An 11940-nucleotide genomic window follows, 5' to 3' on the forward strand; every position below is an offset into this window, starting at 1 on the left:
TTTGCTTCTTTGAACATAAGCATTAAAAAAAAAAAAATCACATTCTTATCAAACAACGAACGGCCAAATCTCTTTCCCAAAATGGCAAAGGCAGATCAAACCCAGGTTTGGGTTACCTGTGTTTGCAGGAAACGTTTCAAAAATCCCATTTCAATTTGCAATGAAAGCATGTGTTGCCCTGGCTTTCTAATCTATGTCGAAAGCTCAAAGGTTAAAGAGACTTGGCTGAATTTGTCTTAAGATATAGCCTTTGTTCTGATTCGATCATTTATTTGAATTTAATATTTTAAAGGACATTTCAAACAGACTTCACAAAGCGCTGTTACCATCCGGGCCATATTTATTGTTTAATATTTAACCGGGGAGATTTGTCAAAACCCTTAAGAATTAATGATGGAAAACTTGTGGAGCTAAAAGGTTTATGGGGGAAACCATTTGCTAACCACAGGGAAACCGTGTCCCTGCAGGCTGGGTCACCTTAATGTGAATGCACCTGCAGGGAGCTGGTGACATGGTGAGCCCAGCTACCCAGAAAGAGCAGGAAGTGCAATTGCCTTCAAATAAATATTCTAATGTGCTTAACTTCTGAACTGTAAAGCTCAGCTTGTGTCTTAAGAAGGGAGGAGAGAGTGAGAGCCAAGTAGTTCTTCCGGAACTTCAGCCAACGCCCAGGAGAATCTCAGAGACTATGCACCCACATTAAAATGTACCTCTTACCACCAGGTCTGAGGACCTATAAGAGATAGTTTTTGATCTTCAGGATTCATGGATGTGGTTCTTAATTATATGGTCCCAAACCTCAAAGAAAAAGCGAAAACCTCACTGGAAATTTACTATCCAGTGAGTGGATAGTTAATAGGTCACACCACAGAGGTGATAAGCAACATTGATTGACCAAATCATTCCTTTAGATATTTGAGTGTCCCATGACTCTTATGTGGGATTTTTCCCTACCTCTTAATATCCTTCACAGTGGGTTAATAGACTAAGTGTCCCAGCGCTGTAAATTTTCAAGAAAATCAAAACAGGTGAAGAGGTACCCATCAGCTGCTGGCCAGAAGTGTCGCAGACTGTGAGGCAGCTCTGTAAAATTCATGGAAAATATGTAGCATGCAAAAACTATACAGCAATTTCAAAACTTTTTATAGAAGCATAAATTTATCTTTTAACCTCATTTTCCTTGAAGCTTTTTTTTAATGCATGCATCATTTTTATTTATTTGAAAGTCAAAGAAACAGAGGAAGATACATGCACAGAGATCTTCCACTCACTGGTTTACTCGCCAAGTGCCTGCAGTAGCAAAGATTGGGCCAGGTTGAACCCAGTAACCTTGAACTCAGTAGCAGGAACCCAGGGTGAAACCTTACCACTGCCTCCCAGGGTGTGCATTAAGAGGAAGCTTCTTGGGCCCAGTGCGGTAGCCTAGAGGCTAAAATCCTTGCTTTGCATGCACTGGATCCCATAAAGGCCACTGGTTCATGTCTTGGTTGCACTACTTTCCATCCAACTCCTTCTTTGTGACCTGAGAAGGTGGTGGAGGATGGCCCAAGGCCTTGGGACCCTGTACCCACATGGGAGACCCGGAAAAAGCTCCTGGTTCCTGGCTTCGGATCAGCTCAGCTCTGACTGTTGCAGTCACTTGGGGAGTGAATCAGTGGACGGAAGATCTTCCTCTCTGTCTCTCTTCCTCTCTGTATATCTGACTTTCCAATAAAATGAAATAAATCTTGAAAAAAAGAAAAAAAGGAGGAAGCTTTTTTTCCATGAATTATCTGAGTAGGCCGGGACTGACCACCATGCTAGGAATGAAACCATTGGTCAGGCATAGGGAAGGAGGCAGGTCACATGCACAGCCTTCCAGAACACCTGCTGACTGACAGGAGCAGGAGGCTGGAGCCCAACACAGCCCCCAGAACAAATGTCAGTTTTAGGAGTGGCACTATACTCTCAGAATGTCCTTGGCCAGCTGGAGTGCGAATTCAGTCTGGAGCAAATATAAATGACACCCAGAGACCGTGATGGCCTGGGGCCGTCTCCCACCTCCAATGTTGAGTAGCCTTGGGCTCCCAGGCAAGAGTGAACATGGCAGACCCAGCTGTCAACAGGGAGAGAAGATGTGCCAGGGGCTGCAGGAGGTGTGAATGGGCTGTTGCCTGGGCAACAGGGCAGCCCAGGTACCAAGTATGACAGAAGAAAGCCACAGGCAGGCAGGCAAAGGCAGTTCTGGCTGGCCAGGTCCCTTCTGGCTCCTTTTTCCATTCTCTTTTTCTCAAGCATCTGGAACCTTGATCTGCCAAAAAGCACAGAAAATATAGGCTGTCTTCATTTCTTTTTTTGTCTGGAACTAAAATACATGTGAACAGGGATCTATAAATCGCCGGCCAAGCCATCACAGCACATTAAAACAGGCATTTACCCCTGTTCTCACCACAGTGATGAACAGTAACAGGGCCTGTGAAAAGATTCTTTTGACCCAAAGAAGCTGCAGAGTCAAATTCCCCCCAAACAACAGGGAAGCATAAAAAGGCTTCTATTAGGCATTTTGCAGTGCATTCAGTGTCTTTCAGAGTTCAACTCCACAAAGGAAATCTTGCTGTCAGGGAAAATGTGCTTTTGAAGTGGGCGGGGCTGGGGGGAGGTGCAGCACTTTCGGATGTGATGTGATGATCATCAGCAGAAAGAGTTCTGAAAACTGAATCCCTGGGTTGGAGGATCAGACTCAGAGCATCTCTAGAACTCAGGATAAAAGAATAAATACAGAACACAGGGTAAGCAGAAAGATAAAAGCCATGGTTAGGGTGCTGGTGCTGTGGCCTAGTGCGTTAAGCTGCTGCCTGTGATGCCAGCATCCCTTATGGATGCCAGTTTCAGACCCAGCTGCCCTGTTTCTGAGCTAACTTTCTGCCAGTATACCTGGGAGGCAGCAGGAGATGGCCCAACTACTTGGGTTCCTGTCACTTTAAGTGAGCCCTGGATGAAGCTCCTGACTTTAACCTGGCCCAGCCCTGACTGTTGCAGTCCTTTAAAAGATCGCTTTTTCTCTCTCTCCCTCTGCCTGCCTACTCGTCCCCAGCCTTCAAATACATTTTTTAAATAAATAAATCTTTCTTTAATGGCATTGGGTCACAGACCCAGAAGCACAAGTTGAGAATGATAAGTTGACAACAAGAAAACACAGATATGCAAACAACCTGAGACTGATCAGGTAACAAGAAAATAGAAATAGGCTGGAGTCAATTATCCAGTGTAGGAATAATGACAGAAATATTTCTGTAATGAAAAATACATGCAAAGTAATCTGGATTTCAAGAGGCTGTCGCAGTTACTGGATCACACACAAAATCGTTTGTATTTGCTACAAGTGACATTTTTAAAGGTAAATTTAACAAGGAAAAAAAAAGTCAAAGCTCATACCCAGAAAATAACTGGAGGAAATAGAAGAATTTGAAGAAAAAAAATTAACTTGTGTGTCCTTCCCTTTGAAAACAGAGAAAATATTTTTTTTTCTTGATATACAAGTGCTAAAAATGCTTATATTCACATGCCTTTTGTGGAAAATGTCCTCTAAAAAGTTTTTCAATTCATTGAGAAAAATGCCAAAATATATCATTTAAGTATATGGAAAATCTTGTGTAAAAGAAATGACAGCATTAAAGCAGTCAAGTTCAGAGTTAATAACTAAACAATTGCTAATAAGATTATAAAGCATGCAAATGTCAAACATTATTCATGAAAGTAGGAATACAAATTATATTTAAAGAAAGCAATCTAAAAATCCCGGATCCTTTAAATATCAACTAAGAATCAAAAATTTAAAAAGAAATATCTACTCTTACAGAAAACTGGGGCAAAGAAATTAACAGAAGCTGATTAAATCTTTTCTTTTTTTCTTATTGGTAAGTCAGAGGAGGAGAGACAGAGAGAAAGAACTTCGTCCAATGATTCACTCCCCCAAGTGGCTGCAACAGCTGGAGCTGAGCCTATCTGAAGCCCAGGGACCCAGGAGCCTCGTCCGGGTCTCCCAGGCAGGTGCGGGATCCCAAGGCCTTGGGCCATCCCTGACTGTCTTCCCAGGCCACACACAGCGAGCTGGACGGGAAGCAGGGCCAACAGGACATGAATCGGCACCCTCTCTCTCTGTCTCTGTCTCTGTCTCTCTCTCTCTCTCTCTCACACACACACACACACACACAATACACACACAGAATACACATCCCAGTGTGGCCAGATTGACTTTCCTCTTTCCTTTTGTTAAACAGATACTGGGTAATTTTCAAAACCTTTTTTTGCCCTGCACAGCACTGACTCTGACATACCAGAATGAATTAAAAAAAAAAAAAAGATTGTTTTTAATTGCAAAGGCAAATTTCCAGAGAGAAGCTGGTTCACTCCCCAGGTGGCTGCAAAGGCCAAAGCTAAGCTGATCCAAAGCCAGGAGACAAGAGCCTCTTCAGGTCTCCCACATGGGTGCAGCGTCCCAAGGCCTTGGGCCATCCTCCACCACCTTCTCAGGTCACAAAGAAGGAGTTGGATGGAAAGTAGGGCAACCAGGACATGAACCTGTGCCCATATGGGATCCCAATGCATGCAAAGCAAGGACTTTAGCCTCTAGGCTACCGCACTGGGCCCACCAGAAGTCTTAAGGAACTGTCCTGGGTGCAGTATCTGTAAGGGCCCTACAAATGTCACTGACAAATCTGTAGAAAAGTATGTACCTGCATCAATATTACCACTCTGGAGAGTCGCAGATTAATGTCTTGGAGCGTATAATTCAAATATTTATAGTTGTTACTTTTGCATTATAAAACTTAGGTAATTTTTCTTTTTCTTCTTTTAGAGCCTATTACAATACAATTGTCATACCCCCAAAATTCACTTACTGGAGGAATTTTGAGGTTTGGGTTTTTCTGTATGGTTAAAGACAGATACAAAATAATATGCTTTAAAAGGACATCAACTATAAGTGCTTTTTCTGGAAATCCAATACATTCTTCCTCATGTACAATGAAACACAGGTTTTTTTTTTTTCTTAGTGTCACTTTGGGACATGAAATGTTCAACCTCAACTCCTTAGCATTATCCCTTATAAGTTTTGAAAATTGTGAGATGGTTAGCCGTTTGACACAATGGCAGGTTCTACTTGAGACTCCTATACCCTACATCAGAATCCCTGGCTCTAAGTCCCAGCACCACTGCCAGTCCAGCTCCCAGCTAATGTGCACCCTGGGAGGCAGCACGTGAGGGCTCAATCACTGGGGTCCTTGTCACCTTTGTGGGAAACCTGGGTTGACTAACCAGCTCCCTGTTTTTGCCTGGCCTAGTCCCAGTTGTTGCTACTATTTGGGGAGTGAATCAATGAAGGGAGTTCTTTGTGTGTGTTTCCCTTTCAGGTACTTTAAATACACTTTAACAAATTTAATGTGAGATTAAAAAAAAATCGTACCTCAAACACCTCAAAAATACAAGTTAGGAAAAGTTACTGCAAAATGAAATTTTGTTAGAAAAGATAACTTTGAAATAGGGATACATCTATACATAGCATAGGGTTTTTCATCAAATTTTCAGAAGATGCACACTTCAAGATTTTTCCATTCTATCTTCACAAAGCATTTATTAGTAACATTTATTTTTTCCATTTCAGATGGAATTTTGAAGACTCAGTTACCCAGGCTGTACTCTTTTGTATGCTTAAAATCGGCCATTGTTCACTTCCCTCTATTTAATTATGGTCTAAGAGGATCAACATTCTCATGCTCTTACATTAAATAAATAATCAGCTCAGCTTTCCCTTTGGGCTCAGAGAGCACAGCCATATGCCCTGCAGTGTGGACGCTGAGGAAATCTCCCACGCACAGAAGGTCCTCCCAGGTCTTTCCCCGGGCTCATCCTGGACCAGCAGGCTGCTGGGGAATTGCTAGTCGTGCTGCCTAACTGCCTAAAAGATGTTTATTTCGCTGTGCCTTTGAGAACACATTCTTCAAATTGTGCTTATCTCAGAATAGAAAGTAGGGGAAGCCTGCTGCCCGGGGCTGGATGGGGTACAGGGGAGGTAGGAACGTTAGGTGTGGGCGGTGCCCTTTCATCCACCAGTGGATCAGCCAGCCCCTTTGAGCACACATATTCCTGGATGGCATCATCCTTGTAAACAGGTTGTTTACCAAGAAACAAGCTGTCTGCAGTTTCTTGACATAAACGGAAGTCAAATGAGAAGGAAAGGGTTTTTTGGAGAAGATGAATTTGTCTCAGGTGAGCCTGGGTGGAGATGAGCTCCAGGCACATAGGGATGGTTTGAGGATGCTCAGGACACATGAGGCTAAGACATCCAGTGGTCCACCTAGGGATGGGAGGCACTTGAAACTCTAGGGAGAGGGTGAATGCAGGAAGAAAGATTTAAGAAGGCAAGGAAGTAGCTGGGCATGCAAACAAGGACAACACAAGGGGACAATGAAAACGATGAAATCCATGCATAGTTTTTTCAAAATTATCTCTTTCTGTGAACCTTTTGAGAAGCTGGTGTCACATAGAGAGGCAGGAAGGATGCTCTGATGAGCTTGTCCCGCGCCCGAGGAAGGTCCTGGGCCTGGGCCTTGGTCACCACGCTCTGATTCCTCTGCATTTGCTTTCCCTAGCCCTGCTTCCCTTTTCCCTTACTGTCTGTTAATTTCCTTGCTTTCTTTTCCCACTTCCCATCACTCCTGCTTCCCTCTTTTTCACATTCTGCGCTTTGCACACATGATTCATTAGAAGGAAGGAACTTAATAACAAGTTCCATTTTTTATTAGCTGCACTACACATGTGAAAAGCTCGGAAACTTCAACACACCTTTGAAAGCCCTTGAAAAATACTATGAACTTGGATTGCTGAGGGATCGCATGAACATGTCCATCTCAGCAACCCTTCCGGAGCAAAGAAAAGAGGAAACGTGAACTAGAACTTGTGCAGTTCTATGCTTCTGCACTGTGGTTTCCTTCATCCTCAAAATTATCCTGCGAGTGGCGAAATGAAACAAACACGATGATCCTGAGACTGCAAACACAGAACCAAGGATTTTTGTAAATGATGTTCTTTACTTCCCCTTGGATAGCCTGTGAAGAAGGCAGCATCGTTAACCCACTTTGTGGATGAGAATGCTAAAGAACAGAGCTCTAGAGAACTTGCCCAAGGTGCAGGTGTGCAAATCAGTACATCTTCTCTGAAGGGGAATTTTCCCTTGTCTCAAATTTAAATCATGTATCCATTGATCCAGCAAGCCTGTTTCTAGGTTTCTGTTCAGTAGATCTACCTCCATATGGGCAAAATGTTGTATCTATAAGGATATTAATTGCAGCATTATTTACAGTAGCAGAAAATCCCCACCAAATGGTGGCTGATAAATAGATTACCATTGTCTCACCCAGTGAAAAACATGCAGGCTTAAAAAGGAAGCACCTGGGCCCATCACGGTAGCCTAGTGGCTCAAGTATTCACCTTGAATGCACCAGGATCCCATATGGATGCTGGTTCTAATCCCAGCAGCCCCACTCCCATCCAGCTCCCTGCTTGTGGCCTGGGAAAGCAGTGGAGGATGGCTCAAAGCCTTGGGACGCTGCACCCGTGTGGGAGACCTGGAAGAGGCTCAAGACTCCTGGCTTCAGATCAACTTAGCTCTGGCCGTTGCTGCCGCTTGGGGAGTAAATCAACAGATGAAAGATCTTCCACTCTGTCTCTCCTCCTCTGGGCTTATCTGACTTTCCATTAAAAATAAAATAAATCTGAAACAAACAAACAAAACAAAAGGAAGCACCAACTCAATATATTTTGGTATGTCAAATTCCGAGAGTACGAGATAACACAGTACTGTGCCCTGCTCACATTTGTGCAATGGGGAAAACATGAGGGAGCTTCGAAAAATTCACAGGAAAATGGAAACAAAAATTAGTCTTATTCTAATGCAAAGCAATGAAGTTATTTGGGCAGTTACTCCATAATGTGCATTTCTATCAACTTTCCATATATTTTATCTATGTACAGTATTTATATCTGGAAAGATTTACAGAAACAGGTAGATGCTCTGGAGAGGACAAGAAAGGACATAGGAGTGAGAGAAAGAAACTCAGTTTTTACTGAATGATGTGTTCACTGTCTGAATTTTACACCATATCCAATGTATTCTAGATTCCAATGTTTAAAATAATTCAGAACTGGGAATTTTTATAGGTTTTATCAATGTTTTTATTATTATTTTATGATACAGTTCCCCAAGTTCTCCCCCCCCTACTGAATTCTCCTATATTATTACTATAGTATTGTTTCTCATAAACAGTCATACGTCCATCATTGCAGGCTGGCATGGACAATGTCAGAGAGTCCAGCATCCTATTGTCAAGACGTAATTAACAGTTTCATTGGCAGTCCATCTTTTATCTGGAAGTGGAGATGCATACTGCATTGTATCCTCACATCTGGATTTGATAGTCTTCATTACACAGTTACTATACATCTCCTTAAATGAAATGGGAATTTTTATAAATAATAAAACTGAAGAGCTAATATCATGTAGAGAGCAGGACAGAGGTAAGTTGGGAGCTGAGCTGCCTCATGACAAAGCCCTTGCATCTTGACACACTCATTCCTCCTGCTTGACCCAGGACACAGACTCCATGAGACCAATGGACACAAGAACACAAAGCCCACCCTGGGTGAGCCATGGTTGGGAGGCAAGTCACCCACTGTAAGTGACAGCAGTTTCCTCTGCTGCTCCATGTCAACACTCATGCAAGCAGGACAGCAGTGACAGAATTTAAGTGTGAGCCATCTCCTGACCTTGGTCTGAGTAATACTCTTGCTCTGTAACTATCTGGAGATCATTGAAATCCATAGCCATTCGTTCAGCAAGTAATATTTAACGTCCTATTGGACAGAGAGCTGGGAACATACAAATAAATTAGATAATCCCTTATCCTAAAAGAATTCAGTCTAGCTGGGAAAGATCATTTCATGTGTTTGTATATAACTCATTCTATTTCTCACAATGGGCAATCTGGGTGCATAGAGTGTCTCTAATCAGCATCACTCTTAGATATTATGGAGATCGTGTCCTACATGTTCTACCAACAACTCCCTACTCTCTCACCTGCCTCCAGATGACACACTCCTTCAATGCATCTCTGACCCTGAACCACAAAACTTTGAATTCAAGGGCATGAAAAACAAGATGATTATTTTGATGTAAAACAATAACAACAACAGCAACAAAACCCTGAAAACATTTGTTCCCAAGCTATCATGTTTCAGCAAAGAAATGTGATTCCCTCTCCATATTCTCATTTTATTTCTAAGTGTTTGCTGCAAAGTGGGTGAACTGCCGAGCTCCAAGTCACAGCCTGCAGCACAGCAAACTGGCTTTTTCGGAAGCTCATAATGTGATAATTAAATTGCTAACAGGCACCTTAGTGATGGCATTTGTTGGAGATGTGAAAGCCCTCTCTGAATTGTACCTTTCTGTAGGGGTCTCGGCAGCGGAAGTGGAGTGATCAGCTCATGGTTTCGAGGTTTTTTTTAATACATTTTCTTCCATGAGTACATTAAATTTTTATGTGGAGTGAAATGGGACAGGGCTTGTTTCCCATCCACTGCACAATGATTTATTACCCAAAAAAGACCGCAGAACTAATTAGCAGAGTAATTAATTAATATAAATTTGCATATTTGCATTTGCAATTAGTGCAGCAGACTGATTAGTCTGAAAATGAGAAGTTTGACTCATTAGATGTTAGTGTCTGCTGGACCAGAAAGCGGCTGCCAGATGAGGCGGAAAAGGGTGGAATAAGCATGTGTGTTTCTTTTGTTAGAAGAATGGAGAATATGCTCAAATATCTGGGGCCAGACATCAGGGTTGGCCATTTAAAAATAAATAAGTAAATAAATAAATAAATAATTTGCTTTCATTTCTGCTACTCAATGTTCCTTACCCTTTTGCCTACAGCAAGTGATTCCAGCCAACTCTGGAAGCCACAGCACCCCAGAGAGTGGGCGTTTCTTATTCCCTGAAGGCCAAGGATGGAGGCGGGAGGCGGGGGGAGGACTCTGTTGTTTGTGGGAAAGCAGAAAATCTGTCCTGGTTTGATGTCCCAGGAATCTTACTCCCTGCACCCAGTTCTGTACTTCTGTCACCACTGTTTTCCATCGCTGATGAGGATCCTCAGGGGACTTCTGGAGTAGAGCACCTTCCCTTCGGGGCTGCTCCTGATGGCAGTCTCTTTGTTCCTCTGATGCTGACACCAGAGCTCTCATCCCCAGCTCACTGCGTGAATCCGTTTTTACAGAATGACACATGGCAAATGTGCTCCAAAAATACATACTGACGTGCAGATATACCAACGGCAGATCACAGACAAAGGAGGGGTTTGTTCAAAAAGATACTGGGAGGTTGGGGGCAATGAGAAATGGTATCTTGATTTGACTTCCCTAATATTTTGGGGGTAAGAATGCATGTGGAAATGGGGGAGAGTCTGACCAAGGGTGATGCTTGCTTCAGTCTTCAGGAACACTTACTCTAAAGTCACCTCAAAATGGGTATGAAATGATTGCATTTGTCCTCTTAATTCTTTCTAAAAAGCTTCTCCTTGATGTTCACATACATTTGTTTTTCAGTTTTATTTTTATTGGGATTAAGATTATCTTTTATTTACAGAGAGAAGGAGAAGCAAAAAGATCTTCCATCTGCTGGTTCACTCCCCCAGTGGCCGGAGCTGGACTGACCTGAAGCCGGAAGCCAGCAGCTTCTTCCAGGTCTCCCAGGCAGGTGCAGGGTTCCAAGGCTTTGGGCCATCCTCTATGGCTTTCTTAGGCTACAAGCAGACCATAACAATAGGAAGTGAGACAGTCTGGACACAAACCAGCGCTCATATGGAATCCCTGTGCTTGCAAGGAAAGGGTTAGCTGACTGAGCTATTGTGCTGGCCCCTTGCAGACACTTTTTTAGATACTAAAAGAAATTTTCAAAGTTTATCTGTCATCAATGCTATAGATTCTTGGAAGGTTAAAAATTACTGCTGAGGTTGATGAATTCACATGCTGTGGCACAGCTTGTCCAGTTCTGGAAAGATTTTTAGGAAGAAGACACTCATGCCATGTCCTACAAACATCAGACATAAACTTTAAAAAACTGATCTCTTCTTTTACATTATGTCTTCCAGATCCGGTAACATCAAACAACATCACCAACCAACCTACACCCACAAGTGCCAATTCCAGAAATTCCCTACCTGTTCTCCAAACTTTACAAAGACCTCATCTCCTTAAATCGGACCACAGAACAAGTTCTGTCCATTTTTAGTCCCCCAAAGTACCTTGGTCTTGACCCTGGCTTGCTTTTTGCCAGAAAGCATTAGAATCATTTCTTCTTACCTTCCCTTTCAGCTGTTAGGCTGGGACTTTTTGACACAGCTATCTAATATTTATATCTTTGTTTTCAGAGCTTAGCATACTATCCATTCATAGTAGATAATAAATAAAGCTTTTTGAATCACTGTGTGGATAAACTGGAGAAGAGCTTTACAGTTTGACTTAGTCAAAAAAATCATTTAAGTTTTATCAATAGGAGAAAATAGCAGTGGCAAAACATAGACAAGGAAATGAACAATGTCAAATATATTTCAGGGCTAGGTGGTGCAGTGATTAAAATATCAGTTGAAGGTCAGTGGCACAGTATGGCAGCTCAAGTCTCTGCCTGCTGTACCAGCATACCATATAGAAATCAGATTCAAGTCCCAGCTGTTCCACTTCTGATCCAGCTCCCTCCTACTAGCCTGGGAAAGCAGTGGAGGTAGGTCCAAGTGTTTGGTCCCTCACACGCACATGGGAGACCCAGAAGAAGCACGCTCCTGGTTCGTGGCTTCAGATCAGTACAGCTCTGGCTGTTGCAGCCATTTAGGGAATGACCCAGGGATGGATAATTTC

Source organism: Ochotona princeps, chromosome 20 (assembly GCF_030435755.1).
Source record: "Ochotona princeps isolate mOchPri1 chromosome 20, mOchPri1.hap1, whole genome shotgun sequence".
Taxonomy (NCBI): Eukaryota; Metazoa; Chordata; class Mammalia; order Lagomorpha; family Ochotonidae; genus Ochotona; species Ochotona princeps.